Genomic DNA, 18,967 nt, shown 5'->3' on the forward strand with positions numbered 1-18,967 from the left:
TCTCAAAAATCGATGCTATTTATTGTAAATAATGTATTTGCTGCGATTCTTGTTCCAAAGGCTAAGTACTGGAATGTTTCCTCAGTGGCTATCAATTTTTTTATGTGACTCTCAGTCTATGTTAGAAAGGAAACAAGTTACACACTGGAAGATTTTGATATTATGAAATTATCTCTTTCAGCTATGATTAGCAGCTACGAAAAAGTCTCCTCTTCCAGTCGAATGAAATTACGCAACGAATCTCGATCTTGAAATCTCTGTAAAGAGGTACGTTGTTTCAGAGCGTCGGTGATGAACGCAACATCGAGAATATGGATAGCGTAAACGCGCAAACTAACTTTAGACGCTGCACCTTAATTGTATCCAGTTTAAAACCGAAAATGGGATGAAAATGCATTTGAGTTAACTAATAACACCTTCTCGTACAGGTCGTCGTACAGGATTATGTAATGTATCTATCTGTACCAATAATTCGCTGTTGAAGCAATCGATGAGTCCAGAATCTTCTCCACGATTTTCACCGCACTTCTTCGACAATTGCTAACAGAGTTAATGCATTTTAGTAAGGGAACTGAGTGGTTCGCGAGCGAAATAAAGCCGCCAGGGCCGCTGGAGAGCGCAGAGAGCGCAAATCATGTTAATCAGGTAGTCCCGTATGCCGACGGAGCTGTCTCTCGTGAGGTCGGACTTCCCGCCTGCGTCCACGTCAACGTTTTCTGCCTCGTCCCATGTCAGGATGGCTTTAGGGAGGGTCCGGGCAGCAAGTCGGATGCTCGTTTCGTAGCCGCACCGCGGTTTCACCTTTCCACACCTGTACGGATATCAAATCATGACCAGCAACTTGTCATAAACACCACATTGTGGCATCTGCATTAAAGTCACGGCATGAGCTACTCTCTGTGATTCGACCACTGGACCAAATTCATCACGATCTCGCCTCAGTCGCTGTCCTGACTGGCAGACGCGGTCGAGCGGATCTTTTTGCTACTGCGCGGCATGGCTGGTTCTACTGCGCGCAGTGTGGTCATGTGTGTAGGTTGGCAGCCTTGCGCAGAGGGGCGTGTCTGTCGGCGCCAACCTGCCGCGGCCGCGGGCCGCTGTCCCGCCGCTCAGGGCAGTCGCTCGATGTCTGTTGTGAACGCAGCCGACTATCTCCGTCCCCACCAACACCGAACGACGCGGCGCGCTTTCCCGCCAACGTTCGCCCACAGCTGGCGCAGTTGACAGGTGAGGGTTACATTCTCACGCTGACAACTGACAGTCGCTATGACGCCACAATGCGCGGCGAATTTAAAAGAAAAAAAAGGAAGACTTTTTTCTTAAGCTCTTAAATTCTAGGGCTAATCTTTCTATACGATGGGACATCTAGTCTGTCCAAAATTTCTTATGGATTGACACTTCGGCAGGAGGACTTGCACACTCGTAACAGATTCGCCACGTCCGGCACGGAACTCACGCCAAATCTTACATTTCATTCAACTCGAGCAAACAAGCGAATTATCCATTTTGTTAATACGTTGACTGCATCGATGTGTACACCATGCTTTGATTTTAATTTTATTTGCGACAACAAATTGTTAAGATGATACAAGAAGAGTTTACGAAAGTGCATTTTCTCGCGATGTTATCGAATTTTCAATATGTGAGAAACCTTTTTGTTATTGAAGTTAAGTGAATACATTGTGGGAATAAAATCTTAAGAATACATATTTTCATATTTTCGAAACCAGAACTCTGTCAAAAATCTATAACGCGAGATAATTTGGAGTTAACTATGACGCGCAATGGTCCGCTCGCGAACAGATCGCTGTAGGTTTGTAATGAAATAGTTATTTTTAATGATCCACCTACTTATTCTAACACAGCAAAAAATAAGATTAAGCGTGGCTATCACGGTGGAAAAACGCTTCTTACATACACCGATCTCTGTTGATTACTAAGAACAAAAGCGATACAAATGACAGCGGCTCTGTACTACAGCAGTCATATTGTAAACAGTAATATAAATTTAGTGTGATACATACTGAATTCCTGAGATAAACGTTCTTTGGAATTAGTTGTTATTAAAGCCGTATTAATAAAATTTCAAAACTAATGACGATGTAAATTTGTTATACATACGTAAACTTCGAACGCCAAACATGTAGCCGAATCCGCTTGTGCTCCATTTGTACGGGGATAATGAAAAAACTCCAGTGATATCATTCTTGAACTGTGACTATCACTGTGACTGTTGTAATTTAATGAAATTATCATTTCTTCCACTGAATTTTCCAAAAGACCTCTTTCCATGATGCTCTGCGTTTGCTTAGCGGCTTTCTTCCAATCATCAGGGGTGACTTTCTTACCAACTACTCTTGTGAGCGCTTCGACGGCAAAGAGGGTAAATTTATTATTATTCCTGGCAAAGTTACCTTTAATTTGGGCCTTTATTGACTCTGTTGGGGTGAAATGGCAGTGGGAAGGTGGTAGCCTAAGACAATATGTCCACGTTCATTTTTTTTCTTTTTTTTTCTTTTTCTCTGGTTCGTTGATTTCGTATAGGGAGAACTGCGATTTATGGAGAGATATTTTTTTCCATAAACTACACCTTTTTAAGGTCGCCACTTTCACAGACGTTATGAAGCTGAAGCCAATCTCTCGTTTCCCCTTTCGGTCTGCCATGGGAGGAATGGTAAGGAGCTTTATCTACAACAACTGTTGACGGTTTTCGAAGGTTTGGTATAAGTGAATCTTCGAATCACTTTGTAATTGAACTGTGGTTCATTTCTTCATCATAATCTCCTGTTTGCATTGATTTAAGAAGCAGGAGACTGTTTGAAAGAAAGCCTTGCAAGGTGCTGCACGAAGAAGAACAAGCCCCCCCCCCCCCCCCCCAATTGCCACAAAGTACTGCCATTGTTCCATTAGCTGTGTTGGTTGTCCACGTTCTCTTGAAAACGTGCCCAGAATTGTCCTACGTTTCGGCAAGCCACAACATTCCTTCGATATTTAATAGCTAAGGATGTCCATTAAAAGTTGGCGTCGCCATGGAGCTATATCCTCCCTCTCCATCAATAACTTACAACCACAGAAATGTCCATAGTGAAAGCCAAGGTTGTGTAAAGCTGTGGGCAAGGATGTGCGACTGCCTTGTACAAGTCCTGTTTCTTTAAGTGTCATCAGCAGCTTCCTGAGTGTAGGATGTTCCTTCCTGCGATAATAATCATAAGTATGACGACGAAGAGCATCCTCTGCAAACGTATCGATATTGGTAATCCGCTTATCCATACGATGTTTTTTCCCCAGAGGCGATAAGTTTTGATGGTTGTTCTGCTTCCTTTTCTTTGTCGAACATTTCCTTCCCAATCTTCACAACAGTGTTATATATATTCAAAGCTGCAGCAGTTTTTTTGACCACTTTCGTAACGGAGAGCAGCGGGCCACTGCTAAGTTTTTCATTTCCAAGGTAGACACGTAACGGTCAAACCATTTCTCTTGACTGACCTTGTATGCCAATCCCCTGGCCAAGAGAACGACCTCGAACTTTTTCACTTACAATTTTGGCCGAACTTCACGTTGACATCGTTCAGTACCACACAACGAATAACGGAAAAGGCGAAAAATGGAAACAACTAATAATCGAAACAACTAATAGCAATTGAAAGAAAAACAGCCCTCGGTCACTATTTTTAACTAATTAACTCGGTTTCAACACTGCTAGGAGTGTCTTCCTCAGAATTTAAATCAAAGAATCGTCTATATTCTATAACATGGTCAATATAAACCATTCTTTGATTTAAATTCTGAGGAAGACACTCCTAGCTGTGTTGAAACCGGGTTAATTCGTTAAAAATAATGACCGAGGGCTGTTTTTCTTTCAGTTGTAACTATTCACGGTCTCTGAACGTGCGGCCATGTACAAAATTTTACAACTAATAACGGTAAAAACGAACGAAAGAATAACTTCTGCAACTGTAAAAACGAACACACAGAAACTTACAGGGCGCAACAAACACACAGAACAGCAAGCTGGCCGCAACTGAAGCCCACTGCAAGCAAAAAGTGTTGTGGTGTGAGGTAAAGGTTTGGTAACTTCGAGAGTGCTGTAGCTGCAAGTAACGTGGTACTGGTGAAAAGTGGCCCGGATATGCTGCATTGGCTTCGCCCTCCCCCTCCTCCCATACCACTTCCGTCCTCTTTGTCAATCCTGTAGTAATATTGGAAGGGCTATAGTATCCACTTCGAACCACTGTTTGACTACCCGATATGCTTCACTTTCGCTTTGAAAGTAATTAGCACGAGTGGAGGAAACGTCAGACCAACTACCATTTTATGACAGTCGCTGTCACGAAGTTGTAGGTTACTCATTCAGTAAGTCTAACAGTCCTTATGTCGACCAAGCCTGAACTTCTACCAGGTCACTTACCTCTTCCCTTGTTGGCAGAAAGTCGCCCTATATAACTAAAATATTGAAATGTTCTGTCACCATATAGCATCTGCTTTATGCCTAACTCATTACAGCCGACAAATCGTCTTGAGAGATTCAGCAACTGTGTTTAAATTTAAGATAATTCGCGTTTATAGTTCCATCGAAGCTGTACATTTTCACTGAGATTACATATTTCGATCACTCCGAATTATCTTCAGATCTAAAACAAAATAAAACTAAATATGTACCATCTAATTTTTTACAGAAGGTAAAGAAAAGAAGGTAAAGAAAAGTAGAAAAGAAAACAACTGTACATAAAAGTAGAACTTATCTAGTTACTTGCGTCAGAAATCCGCTTGTCTATACAAAACCACATATCATACTATGCCAAATGTGTTTTGCAACTCCGGTCAATGTTTTAAATAGGTGTATGTTGGAGGGTGGGGGTGAGGGAGGGGGATGAGAGAAAATGGAACAAGGTTGATTGAGGGAGAAGAGAGCAGAAGCAGGTTAGGTATGATGGGGATGTCATGAGTTTAACAAGGGCGTTCGTGCTAAAATTATAGAAGGTATGGGTGTGTAAAATGTGAACGGCATAAAATAGTTAAATTATAAAATGGAGTGAGATGAACTGTGAGTGGGCAAAGAAGGCAAAGGATGGGATGGGGGAGGAATGGATAGTGGCGGGAAAGCTATGGGTTTAACAAGAGAAGTTCTTCGGTTAAAAAAAAAAAAAAAACAGAGACACTTGCCTAAAACTGTGGAAGGTGGATAAAATAGTAGATTGCAAAAGTCGGAATAAAGCAATGAAAACTGAGTTTTTTTCCTAGTATCTTAAGATAGTCAAAGTGAGACAGTTTGAAACAATAAATTCATAAGGTCTTACTCAGAAAACATAAAAATAAGAAAAGGTATAAGAATTGTTTTGTTAAAATATCAAAGCATAAGCTTCGAAAATGGATGTATAAATAGAGAATTTGGAATTATGTAGAAAACCTAGAACTGCATGAAGTGTCTTTAAATATTATACATTTAAAAAAATATGTAATATAATTAAACTGTGCAACTGAGACCGAACAGTAAATGAGAATTACACTACATTACTGGCCATTAAAATTGCTAAACCAACAAGAAATGCAGATGATAAACGGGTATTCATTGGACAAATATATTATACTAGAACTGACATGTGATTACATTTTCACGCAATTTGGGTGCATAGAGCCTGAGAAATCAGTACCCAGAACAACCAACTCTGCCGTAATAACGGCCTTGATACCCCTGGGCATTGAGTCAAACGGAGCTTGGATGGCGTGTACAGGTACAGCTGCCCATGCAGCTTCAACGCGATACCACCGTTCATCAAGAGTAGAGAATGGCGTATTGTGACGAGCCAGTTGCTCAGCCACCATTGACCAGACGTTTTCAGTTGGTGAGAGATCTGGAGAACGTGCTGGCCAGGGCAGCAGTCGAACATTTTCTGTATCCAGAAAGGCCCATACCGGACCTGTAACATGCGGTCGTGCATTATCCTGCTGAAATGTAGGGTTTTGCAGGGATCGAATGAAGGGTAGACCCACGGGTCGTAACACACCTGAAATGTAACGTCCACTGTTCAAAGTGCCGTCAGTGCGTACAAGAGGTGACCGAGAAGTGTAACCAATGGCACCCCATACCATCACGCCGGGTGATACGCCAGTATGGCGATGACGAATACACGCTTCCAATGTGCGTTCACCGCGATGTCGCCAAACACGGATACGGCCATCATGATGCTGCAAACAGAACCTGGATTCATCCGACAAAATGACGTTTTGCCATTCGTGCACCTAGGTTCGTCGTTGAGTACACGATCGCAGGCCCTCCTGTCTGTGATGCAGCGTCAAGGGTAACCGCAGCCATGGTCTCCGAGCTGATAGTCCATGCTGCTGCAAACGTCGTCGAATTGTTCGTGCAGATGGTTGTTGCCTTAAACGTCCCCATCCGTTGACTCAGGGATCGAGACATGGCTGCACGATCCGTTACAGCCATGCGGATAAGAAGCCTGTCATCTCCACTGCTAGTGATACGAGGCCGTTGGGATCCAGCACGGCGTTCCGTATTACCGTCCTGAACCCACCGATTGGATATTCTGCTAACAGTCACTGGAACTCGACCAACGCGAGCAGTAATGTCGCGATACGATAAACCGCAATCGCGATAGGCTACAGTCCGACCTTTATCGAAGTCGGTAACGTGATGGTACGCAATTCTCCTCCTTAACGAGGCATCACAACAACGTTTCACCAGGCAACACCGGTCAACTGCTGTTTGTGTATGAGTAATCGGTTGGAAACTTTCCTCGTGTCAGCACGTTGTAGGTGTCACCACCGGCGCCAACGTTGTGTGAATGCTCTGAAAAGCTAATCATTTGCATATCACAGCATCTTTTTCCTGTCGGTTAAATTTCGCGCCTGTAACACGTCATCTTCGTGGTGTAGCAATTTTGGTGGCCAGTAGTGAAAATTATGTCTAATTGCCTTGCAATCAGGCACACAAACACACACACATACAAGCTATAACGCGGAAGTACGCCGTACATTTTTCTACTTGCAATACATATATATATTTTCTCATTAGAGCTGATAGAACTAAGGCAGGATTTTATTTCCAGCTAAATATCCCAGTAGGGTAAAACTATGGCAGACGAGTTCTCAATCTCAAATGTTTGTGAGCAGAATCAGAGTTTGCCTGAAGACCCCGGGAAAAATCCTGAAAACCTTGCTTGGAACCGGAGAATTGTAATTATTTTGTATTTATATTATATTAAACTGGACGTATTTGTGAGAGTATTTCCACTTCCGGCATTCGCTTGATAAGCAAGGGAAGCTCCCGAAAGCATTGACCATGACTGGGGGATTGGGATCATTCGTATTTGTATCTGTGACAATATTATCATTTGACTCAGACAAAAACTAAAATTTTGTGGGTGTGTCTTGCTCCGGTTAGTAGTAGAATGATTAACTAAAATACTGCCGCCATACTTTCGACTGTGGGAGTAAATACATAGGAAGTCCTGCCATCGTGATTCCCATACCTCCAAAGCTGGTTGCAATATGGAAACAACGTATCGTATTTGGCAAGTGACGCTACGCAAAAGGGCGCTGAAGTTTAACCCTCATAACCTTTATTCTCAGGCAACTTTATTTCGCGACTTAGTGTTTTAAATGGTACCGTATATTTTGTAAAGTTATAAGAGCAGTTAAGAAAATTTTTCAATCACAACTTACGGCAAAAAGCGAAAACGAAACCTGGAAAATTAAATTTGAGACTTTATTCTGCCGAAACATGACAGTTTCACTATCACTGCCACCAAGATTTCGCATAAGTACTCGTATATTGAAGTTGCACGAGCCACTGAGGGCCTTTGAAAAAAATCGGTTCGTTAAAAATATTGTTCTTCGTCACTGATTATACTTGGCTTTCCCACCTGATGATTCCTGTACTGTTTCTACATAACGAACCATTTATGCATTACAGGGAATAACTTGCACATGGCATAAAACAAACGGCAGACCCCTAACAAATACCCTACTGACTGTCAGCTCATTTACAAGATTCATAAGGAAAAAGAACCATGTGCAGAAAGACAACTTGGAACCGAAAAAGATAAGTCCATCTTTTCGTACATAAACGACCATGAACCAAGCAAATTTGTGTGTGAAAACAGTATTCACTTTTGTGCTAGCTTAGGATGAGAATGACAGTTGATCCTGTCGAATGCGTTGAACTGTTTTGTTGAACTAGACTGGTTTGGAGCACTTCATCTTCTGATGATTTTAATTCGACAAATTTTTTTCATGGTGAGGTGCACACTTTGCTTGAAAAACATACTCGACTAACCTATTCGGGGGTAAAATCGTGAGATCGTAGATCTTAGCCCAATTGTTTTTGTTTTGGAAGTTTCTTGACCAAGTGCGCTCCAGTAATAATAAAAGTTTGTGCTAAATGTCAGACTTAAGATGATGACACAAACTGGTCTTGATTTGACGAATTAAAATTCATTTCAAATGTGTAACTGCTTATCGTAAGTCACGTATTTCCTTTGTTAGTAGGGGCATCATATTTTTAGTGCTCTTACTGTTTAGTATCAAAAAAATGGTTCAAATGGCTCTGAACACTATGGGACTTAACATCTATGGTCATCAGTCCCCTAGAACTTAGAACTACTTAAACCTAACTAACCTAAGGACATCACACACATCCATGCCCTAGGCAGGATTCGAACCTGTCACCGTAGCGGTCGCGCGATTCCAGATTGTAGCGCCTAGAACCGCTCGGCCACTCCGACTGGCGTTTAGTATCAATCGTCGTATTAACATAATAGTACATATAGAACATGGCTGTGTGTATGTTGATGGAATATCGTTCCTCTGTTGGTATCTGTTCTGACGTACCCAGTAACCCACTCCTGAATACGCCAAAAGGAAAAAAAACCCTACTCTGCAATGGCGAAGCATAACAGATGATTAGCACAAGTACTTTGTTTCTCTTTAAGAAAAAATCTTGCAGACAGTCAAATGCGCTAGCAGTGATAATGTAAAATACCAACTGAGCACCGATTTTGCTCATCTTGGCATGACTTCTCACTGAACTCGAGAGTTGCAGCCTTCCTAGAGCATCGTCTGTTCGGAAACCTTAATGCCTTGTTATACCCTGACTATACCTCGCAATGTATGTTCCGCGATGTTGTTTTGTTACTGTCATTGTCATTCTTTTTTCGATTAGGCTATCTATGGATCAAGCAAAGTAACTTCCTCACGAGGTAGTCTTTCCTAATTTTCGAGCATTCTAGTATTTCTTCATTCTTTCTGAGAGTTCTTTGCTTCTTTAATCTGTCCATATAGTGGTACACTCTCTGACCTTTTCCTGAAAACCCGCGAGCTTCCTGGTTTTGTTTCGAAAAGATGGACTGTCTAGAATTTCTGCTTTCGTAACAATGATTTCTGCTAAGCACTTTTACATTTTCCCTGAACCAAGTGATTCTCATTTCGGAATTTTTCTCGAAATGGTCAAACTTTTTTAGCCAACTTTCCGGGTTCATTCGTACCAATGACCATAAAATGAAATTCTCCTTTTCCTGGGAGTTTCGGTTTTATCAGTTTAGGTGAAGATTTCTTCATTGCTTCTTCCCATCCAAGTACTTGGAACTTCCCTTGAACCGAGTAAGTTGCACAGTACCTTTCTTTCCTTTCCCTCCAACTCTTAAATTTCTCTCTTTTTTGTCGGGGACGTAATATTCTACTGCACAAATGCATTCTGGCTTAATCGGTAGTGTAGTAGTATTGTATTTTTGTTTTACTGAGAACGATTTTTATTGTACATGCCCTTTGTTAATTGATAAGTCGTACCCATTTTCTTGGAACTATTTTTATTTGCTTCTTTATCCAATCCGTTTCATGTATTATTTCCCCTAATACGTACATTTATTTACTCTTTTGATTCCAACGTATCTTGTGGGTAGGAATTTTGGAGCATCTTTAATGTCAGTTATGAATTCTGCCTTGTCGAAAGAAATTTGTATTTATTATTATTATTATTATTTCTGTTCCTTTACGAAGAAAAATGATTCGTTGTAGCGATACAAGCCCTTAGCGGAAAATTAGAAATGAAAAGACCTCCATCCACTACGTGCCGATCGCAATACTGTCGCCTTAACCGGTTGCGCTTACGCAGCAGCTCGACGTATTGTGTTTTTACAGGCTTCCCTTGTAACCCTTACTGCTTATCAGTCACTAGTGGCAGTATCATGAGCTGCCCCCCCCCCCTCTCGCCCTCCTACGGCCCCCCTCCCCCCTGCCCGGTTCTGAAGTTGTGGTAGGAAGCCGGGTGCAGTGAGCGGAACACTCCCAATGAATTGGTGTGGATCGGCTGTGTCCTGTGCGGCAGCGAACTTCTCGCTGAGTATGCACGGCAGAGACCGTCGGGTCTGCCGAGGTCTGGTAGCACACCGTAAGATTTCCATATTTTAACGCAATTTGGTTGGTTCAAATGGCTCTGAGCACTATGGGACTTAACTTCTGAGGTCATCAGTCCCCTAAAACTTAGAACTACTTAAACATAACTGACCTAAGGACATCACGTACATCCATGCCCGAGGCAGGATTCGAACCTTCGACCGTAGCGGTCGCGTGGTTCCAGATTGTAGCGCGTAGAACCGCTTAGCCACTCCAGCCGGCTAACAAAATTTAAAACATAGTGCAATCGTCGTCAATATTTTATTTCCCACTTGGTGCACAATACAGTTTGTGGTTGTCCTTGCCACACAACTTAACAGTAAAGAAAGTTTTTAATGTTGCCTCACATCACAAACTGTATTTGTGGTAAGTTCCTAAGGGACCAAACTGATGAGGTCATCGGTCCCTAAACTTACACACTACTTAATCTAAATTAAACTAACTTACGCTAAGGACAACTCACGCACCCATGCCCGAGGGAGGACTCGATCCGACGGGTGGAAGCCGCGCGGAGCGTGGCAATGTGCCCAAGACCGCGCGGCTACCCCGTGCGGCAAAAACTGTAGTTGTTTTGGTCATTAGGCTTCTGTGCCTCTCCTGTGCTAACTTTGTCTCAGAATAGTACTTGATCCCAACGTCCTCGACTGTTTGTTGAATTATAGCCCAAACTCTGTCCCTCTTCAGTTTTTACCCCCTACAACTCGCTCACGTGCCATGTAAGTTACTCTCTAATGTCTGAACACATATTGTATCACCCTGTCCCTTCATCTTGTCATTGTTTTCCACACGTTCCTCTGATCGCCGATTCTGCGGAGAAACGCCTAATTTCTTGTCAGTATACCTAATTTTCAACATCCATCCGTAGCAACACATCTTAAACGCTTCGATTCTTTATTTCGATTTTCCTGTAGCCTATGATGTGCTCCAAACGTACTTACTTAGAATGTACGATGAGAAAATACTATTAAAAGAACTAGAGAAAGGCCACATAGCTGCATTTTAACAACGTATGCGCAACATACAACTCTGCAGCTGTGAAAAAGAAAAAAAAGAAAGGAAATGTTTAACAAAATTACAGCGACTGCAACAGGCAATCGTTCAAAAACGTGTAGACGCGAGTGGTCAACTTGGAAAATATAGTGGCTTTAATAATGACATGACATGAATGAACGGAAACGTTTATCAAATTATGTAATCTATTTAAGGTTACTAAATACAGTAAGGCAAACATACTAACGGCGAATTTTTCATGAGCAGGCCTTGACATTATTTCTGAACGCTAAAACCATTTTAAATGATCCACGTGGGATGTCAGTATGATGTTTTATACAGATGAGATTTTTGTATCATATGTTAACATTACTCCACGTTCTTTCAAATGCCTACCACACCAGTTAGGCAAGAACGTAAAACTTTTACCGTCATCACACGTGACAGCAAGTGTAATATGCAAAGCGAAACGATACAAGAAAAAGTATTTTACCTTGTTATTTTTGATACTGTAAGCATTTGAAAATCGCCACAGTCTGAAGCTGTCAATAATGTAATTCGTGACCCAATAACATTAATCTGTATAATAAAATTTGACAGCCAACAGTCGACTTTTAAAATGGTTTTGCCATTCAGAAAGTTCATAATAATTGTCTTTATCATGAGTCGGAAGACAGATTTGGCGCAGCTCTTCACCCTTCTCGCTTGTGAGCCAACGTATTCGGTTCACCCTAAAGGCTGCATCCCACACCACTACTTGCCTTACGTATTTATATCTAAGCCTGCTCCAGCCGTTCTTTCTCTCCAACACCCTTTCAACTTGTTTCTGCAACCATTCTCTCTTTGTTTCCTTGTGTCCATTATACGTTTTTCTCGATGAGTAGTTGCAGAACGCTTTTCATCTGCATCCGTCTGATCTACAACATCCCCCTGAACACCACATTAGTAATCGTAACATTTTGCCTTCTCCATCAGCCACACTTCACAACCCTACAGTTGCTCTTGAAACACAGCTTTTTATGAATGTTTTTCTAGTCTCAAGGTTTATATTTTTTACAGGTTGATAGCTGTTTCGTTTGAGGGTAGCCCTCTTACGATGTGCACTCCTTGACATAATATCTTTCTTGCGACCTCGTTCGTTATCTATTGTATTTCCGATATAGTGACATTCATCCACTTCTTAGCCCTCAGAATAGCCACCTTCAGCGCACACCGTTACTTCATTTTCTTCTTTATGTGCCTATTATATGTCCATTAACTTATTTATGTTGCATCTCTTTAAGCGCCCGACTCAGTTCATTGAAACTATGTCTGTAGCAAATCGTATCATGGTGATATTCTCTTCATGCTAAACCTAAATCGCAATCATTACCTTCCTCCTTAGCTTTTCAATATACGAACTACCAGCGGTGACAATGAAGAACCGCGCATTACTCATTTCCTGACTTTGATTTCTCATAAGGACCTTTCGAGCGCGAGTTGATAAAAGACCAATTACTTTTATGGCATTCGACGCCGCACATATTGCCTACAATGCAACCACGGTATTGTCTGTTAATCGCAACAGTGGGCGGGGCTGGAGGTATCCAATGGTGAGCACAGCATGAGGCTAAGGAGCATAGCTGAAATGCTTAGTGGATGAGTAACCCAAGACAGTGCTACAGTGCTAGTGGTGTTGATACAGAACAGAGCAATGGCAACGATAAACTAAGTAAACATTGCATTACATTTACAACAGCAGTTGCCGAAGTTGGTATTTCGACTGAAGGAACCCAAGGAATTTCGCAAAGAGAGAAAGAAGTGGCAGATGAAATATTAGCGTTTCTGAAGGATGAGTCAGTGGACTTTGTGGTGCAGTTCATGCTCGAATATGGGGACAATGTACATGAAGAGTACAATGATGACGATACATGCTTAACAAGTGAAAGCGATACTAAACAGATGTCGAGCCATAGAGTTAATTATCCTTCTCGGACAGGGAGCCACAAATCCCATCTCCAGTGAAACGCAGTAATGGCCAATCATTGTCAAAGTAGTGGGTACTACACATTATTGCGTACATGGAAGGTCAGCCGCAGCATATTAAAAAAACAATTGTGAACATATTTCTTATACGTCCGCAGCAATATGACCGAGTAGTGCATAAGAAAAACTACGGATATTCAAGGGAAGACAAGGCGCACTTGTTACAAAACTGGTGTTTGCGCGTTTCAAGGATGCTCCGTATAGTTTACTTCGTACACATGATAGTGACCTACTACCTTATGTATATCAAACTGCAAGCGACATAGATTACAGTGGATTCAAGGGAAGCAGTGAATGGCTGCATAACTTCAGTGCTACAGAACTGGAAGATGTAAGATAACGAAATTTCAAACAAAGCCACGATGCACAGCAGAATGCGGAACGAGCCCGAAAATTTGTATAGGAGATAAACTAACATATCCCATCGTTTAGTAAGGAATTTTCAATTTCGACCAACCAGGATTTGAAAAGGAAATGCATGTGAAAGAAACTCTGGGAATTAGAGATACCACGAGAGTAGTATCAAGAACAACTAATCAATGTCTTAACTCATTCGTATACAATTATGCCGACTGTTAATCTGGATGGCAAATTGGCCAGAAAGTTATTTATTGTGCTGCGAAAAATTGGAGGTGCCCAGCTGCCTACGATTCATTCTCGTGTGCGTGATCTTGCAAGGGCAGTAGGGAATATTTACGTCAAAAAAAGCAACGACTGGAAATTGAGCGTACGAGAACTACAACTATGGTATGAGCACTGCTTTTGGCCAATAGCTGATCAAAATATCTTGCTTTTATTTCACTCGTGGTGTGTGTATAAAAATCATACTTCTTTAGAGCAAATTATCCCTCCTGAATGTGTGACACTGCAGTTCATACCACCTGGAACTACTGGACAAATTTTGCCTCTGGAAGTTTGTTTTTTCAGTGGCTGTAAACCATATTATCGCACTTTCTGCAGCTACGTCTTCAAGGATAGCCAGTTTCGCAATAAGACCCACGACAGACTGTTTCGCTTTCGTTTGCTTGGCAGCATATTCCATCAGTTCTCATCATCCCTTTATTTACACCAATAAGATGCTATATGCTTTCTTTAAGACTCGATACCGAGCTGAGTATCCTACGCGCTTTGTAACTCCCAAGGAGTTCGCCTTCGATCTTGATGGTGTGAACATTAGTGGTCACTATGTGGCGCCATTTTTCATTCAGTGCTGTTTTGGAGGTTAATGGTTTGTTTTGAAAATTTCTTGTATGTCGACGATGTCCATTTTGTGAACTGTAATAGATACATCCCATAGAAGGTTGATCTCTGCACCTCCAGGACATCCATTCTCTGTCGCCCTCCTGATCTGATGGAAATGGTGAGTCATGAGCAACTAATATTTATACTGTCATAATTGTTAGCACAAGGCTTTCAAATGAGCCTTACTAAAGATTAAAATTTCGACCTCGCACTCAAGGGGTTCCTTGTCAGTGCTTTACTCCAGTTTCATCCCCGTTGTTGACACTATATTGGCTAACAATGGAAAAAAATTCATTCCAGTCTAGAATACCAGAAGCTCTCTCCAAATGTACGAATACGATTCAGTCAAGCTCAAAACCACCGCGACCGCGAGGACTACACAGTCTACAAAGTTTTGTCAGAAACTATTACTTGCAGCTTTATTTACCTGGAAGTGCCTGCTAAAAGTCAGTTCTTTTAGTCACTATTGTCCTCACAGTTACCAACAATCTGTAAAGAATAACCGCACAATTCTCTCCATAATTCACATTTTAGTGGGCACATAATTATAATACCTATGAATTTTAGTAGCTTATTGAGAGTGCAAAAACAGCTAGAGTAGGCTGACAAGCCACGATTAGTGTGTAGAATGTATTGAATATGTGTACGTAGTTTCTTCACAATAACAGTTAAACTAAAGGAAATTGGATTTCTGATTTTTTCAGCTATATTGTTTGCAATGACCTCGATGGTTAGCGCATATATGTAACTAATACATTCGTTGGGGCAGTCGCATTGCCGATTATTCACAACACCTATTCAGAACAGATGACTTGTAATGTGGCGTCAACTAATCATGAGGCCGGAAAACCATGGTAAATTTAACTCGAGTAAAACGGCAAATTACTTTTAAGTGATGATGTGAATAAATCGTCACTTAACAGTTGTTTGCGGTTTTATTCAAGTTAAATTTACAATGATTTTCAGAGACTGTGGCTCTCCATATTATAAAGCTGCACACGGACAACTATGGTTCTAGACATCCCTGCTGCACTGCTTGCTTTGTTTCGTTCTAGTATGAGCTAAAATCCACCCAAGTCAGCATAATACTCGTTTCATTTAACATTTTTAGAATAATTCTCTGGGCTGGTTAAAACATGAAACTACCATAAAGGAAATATTTCTATATACACTAATTTGTTTGCAGTGTATCAAATTAAAGTTTGAGATATTGTACGACATTGTAACTAGTGCGTGTGAGGTAGTACAGGAAGTGAATTTTACAACATATTAGTATCTTAGGTATTATGGAACAGATAATGATGACATAATTTACGCTAATAGTCTGCAATTCAGTATACGCTACTTAATAAAGTGTCCAGCCGCGTGTGATCAGCCGAGCGGTCAGGGGCGCTGCAGTCATGGCCTGTGCGGCTGGTCCTGGCGGAGGTTCGAGTCCTCCCTCGGGCATGGGTGTGTGTGTTTGTCCTTAGGATAATTTAGGTTAAGTAGTGTGTAAGCATAGGGACTAATGACCTTAGCAGTTAAGTTCCATAAATTAAAAAAAAAAGTATCCAGTCAGCCGTGTGTGATCGGAATTAGACGCTAGATGTCATGAGAGATGGATCCGCCGATATAAACAGAGGCTTGGGAGTGTTGTCACCTATTGTGTTGGCAATAGCTAAGAAGGTAAACAGTACACTGGGTCGGTCACGACAGTTCACTGACTTCGCGTGCACTAGTAAGCAATCTATCATGGGTATTTCAACGCTTCTAAGGCTGTCCAAGTCGACTGATGGTGATGTGATAGTGAGGTGGAAAAGAAACAACCACATCTCTATCTACATGATTACCATGCAATTCACAAATAAGTGCCTGGCAGTGGCTTTATTGAACCAGCTTTAAGATACTTCTCTACCGTTCCACGGCGTGCGAGAAAAACGAACACTTAAATCTTCCCGTGCAAGCTCTGATTTCGCTTATTTTTTTTATGATGATCACTTCTCCCTATGCACGTGGAAGTCAACAAAATGCACGGCGTTTCAAAAACTACAGGCTCTGTAGAATTTATTACATTCAACTTACAATTATAAATAATACATTAAATGTAAGAGCAGCTGAAACAGCTTTTCTTACAAGTGTTGAATGTGATCACCATTCGTCTGACATCGAGTCGTATGGGAGTTCTTCCCAAACCTTGATCTGCGGGTCTTGTATAATGTTTGCAACTGTTTCGAAAGTCAGGTGGCTCGGCAGGTAGCGGAGACACATATACAAGATCCGCTATGAATCCCCAAATGTAAAAGTCGCGTTGAGTCAGCTCGTGTGTGAACATGGAGGTCAGGCAAAACAAGATCTGTCATTCGGCCCCTTGCGGCAAATCCAGCATTAAGGTACAACGTCGTTTAACCAATCGGGCACTGAGTTATGCCAATGAGGAGGCGCACCATCCTGCTGCCAAATAAAGTTCTGTGGCTCAGCTTCTTCCAGTTGAGGAAAAGAGCCTTAAACTAGAGCATCAAGATAAGAAACACCAGTTATAGTTGCTTCACCGAAAAAGAAAGGCTCATAAACTTTCCGCAGCGATAAGGCACAGAAAAAAAACATTGTTTCCATTCTGATATTCGCACTTTAGAACTTCTTAAAAGGATTCGAGAGCATCTTAATGAGATAAAAATCGCTGTCATACGGAAACAAAAAAAAGGTGATAAATCAGATGAATACAGGGAACGTGACATTAATTTGACTTCTTTATTCGTCAAATAATTGTTTCATGTGCTGCGACAGATGATATTCTCATGGTGAACGATACAACGTTTTCAATTGTTTATTCTTAATTGATAGATGACTTACAAGTAAACTGTGGTATGCCATACAGCCACTATAGGGCAAACACTAAACTTGGCAAATGACAGCGTGTGCAAACAAATGCTCACTTATACAGCCCGACAGGTTTTTTTAAATTATTTTTTTTATATAAGATCCGTGAGGGGAAACAAGTCACGCCCCCTCGCACTGTTGCAGGGCTGGAAATCTACACACGTGCTCTGTGCTTCTGCGAAGGCAGAACTTACACGTTACAGTGGGGGTCGTTGCCGATACCTTCTGGTGTTTAATCAAATCCCGTGACGCAAAAAAAGTATCAACTTGCAATCCCAAGCAAAGCGAAAAAGCGTTGGGTGACGATTATCGCGCAGTTGCTTGCGTAGGCTGTCAGTGTAGCAGTTATGGGAGTTCAGCCCGACCTATGGGGATATCTTGCGCAGCCATACTTGAAAACACACTCAACCTAAAACTGCCTCATTAAAGTGTCCGCATAATAAACGTCCTAGGTCATGTAAAACAACTGTCACATGTTCAGTGTAACCAAAATTACAAGCAATAATTTCGTTGTTTTCAACTTAAAACACGAAGTTCTATGCTGATTTTGGATCTCTTTAGGCGGACTTTTTTAGCATTTCCTTACGTACCCGGTACACCGAATGAACAAGTCTGTTTCGGAGTCTCATTCACAATGTGTAGAATTGAAGGGGAACAGATCCTTTTTACAGTATATACAAAATTGAAGGCACTGTAGTGTTGTAGATTTTTAAGGATGCCAGTATTGTGGTGAGTGAGCGGAAGTGATTGATTACCAAAAGTTGAACGAAGCGAGTCTAGGCATTTTTATTGATTGGCCTCTTACGAAATCGTAGATAATATTAAAAAAAATTCTAGCGTCATTTTCGTTTTTCCGCGACATCTATTTCGTTTTTCCACAACATTAATTAAAAGATTATTATAAACAAACTACTCGGTTAATTTCTGATCTCTTATTGTTGTAACAATAACAAAAAAAAAATTCTGAAACAAGTCAAGTTAAATAGCGCCATTTGGCGGTCCGTTTGTAAAAAATTCAAACGGGCATCCTCAAATTCAGCTATGTTAATGGACGACGTGAACAATGCCGCTTTCCTGGTGTTTTTGACTGTACTGTTCGTTGGATTAAGCATGCACTGTTACCGTTCGCATTATTAGTACCACAGATACTAGAATACCCGGTAGGGTTCACGCGCTCGCGGGTTGTAAGCTGTGACGTCAACTTGAACCCTCCTGCAACGCCCGCACTGCATTATAGCTTATACGCACATGACGCACTCATATTTAACTCATACGCAAATATGAATGCAATCGAGATTTTCCAGGTTTTAGTTTATTTGTTACTGTTATAATTATTAAGATTTATATTAGTTTCACCATTTTTTCTATGCTTGTGAAATTTTAGTATAAAACCTCTGAAAAACGTCTTTTTCAAATTTTGTTAAGAACTTGGAGTTTTAAAAAC

General features: G+C 41.2%; 1 protein-coding gene across 4 annotated transcripts in view; it reads left to right on the forward strand.

Moving 5' to 3' along the window:
• Window positions 1-1,114: 1,114 nt before the first annotated feature.
• LOC126336711 (lactosylceramide 4-alpha-galactosyltransferase-like) overlaps window positions 1,115-18,967 on the forward strand; it is a 518,899-nt gene continuing 501,046 nt past the window's right edge. For 2 of the 4 annotated variants that reach the window (XM_050000685.1, XM_050000681.1), the window contains exon 1: window positions 1,115-1,227. The gene's annotated coding sequence lies outside the window, so the exon portion shown is untranslated. The remainder of the gene's footprint in view (window positions 1,228-18,967) is intronic. The other 2 variants (XM_050000684.1, XM_050000680.1) reach the window with 2 other exon arrangements.

Source organism: Schistocerca gregaria, chromosome 2 (assembly GCF_023897955.1).
Source record: "Schistocerca gregaria isolate iqSchGreg1 chromosome 2, iqSchGreg1.2, whole genome shotgun sequence".
Classification (NCBI taxonomy): domain Eukaryota; kingdom Metazoa; phylum Arthropoda; class Insecta; order Orthoptera; family Acrididae; genus Schistocerca; species Schistocerca gregaria.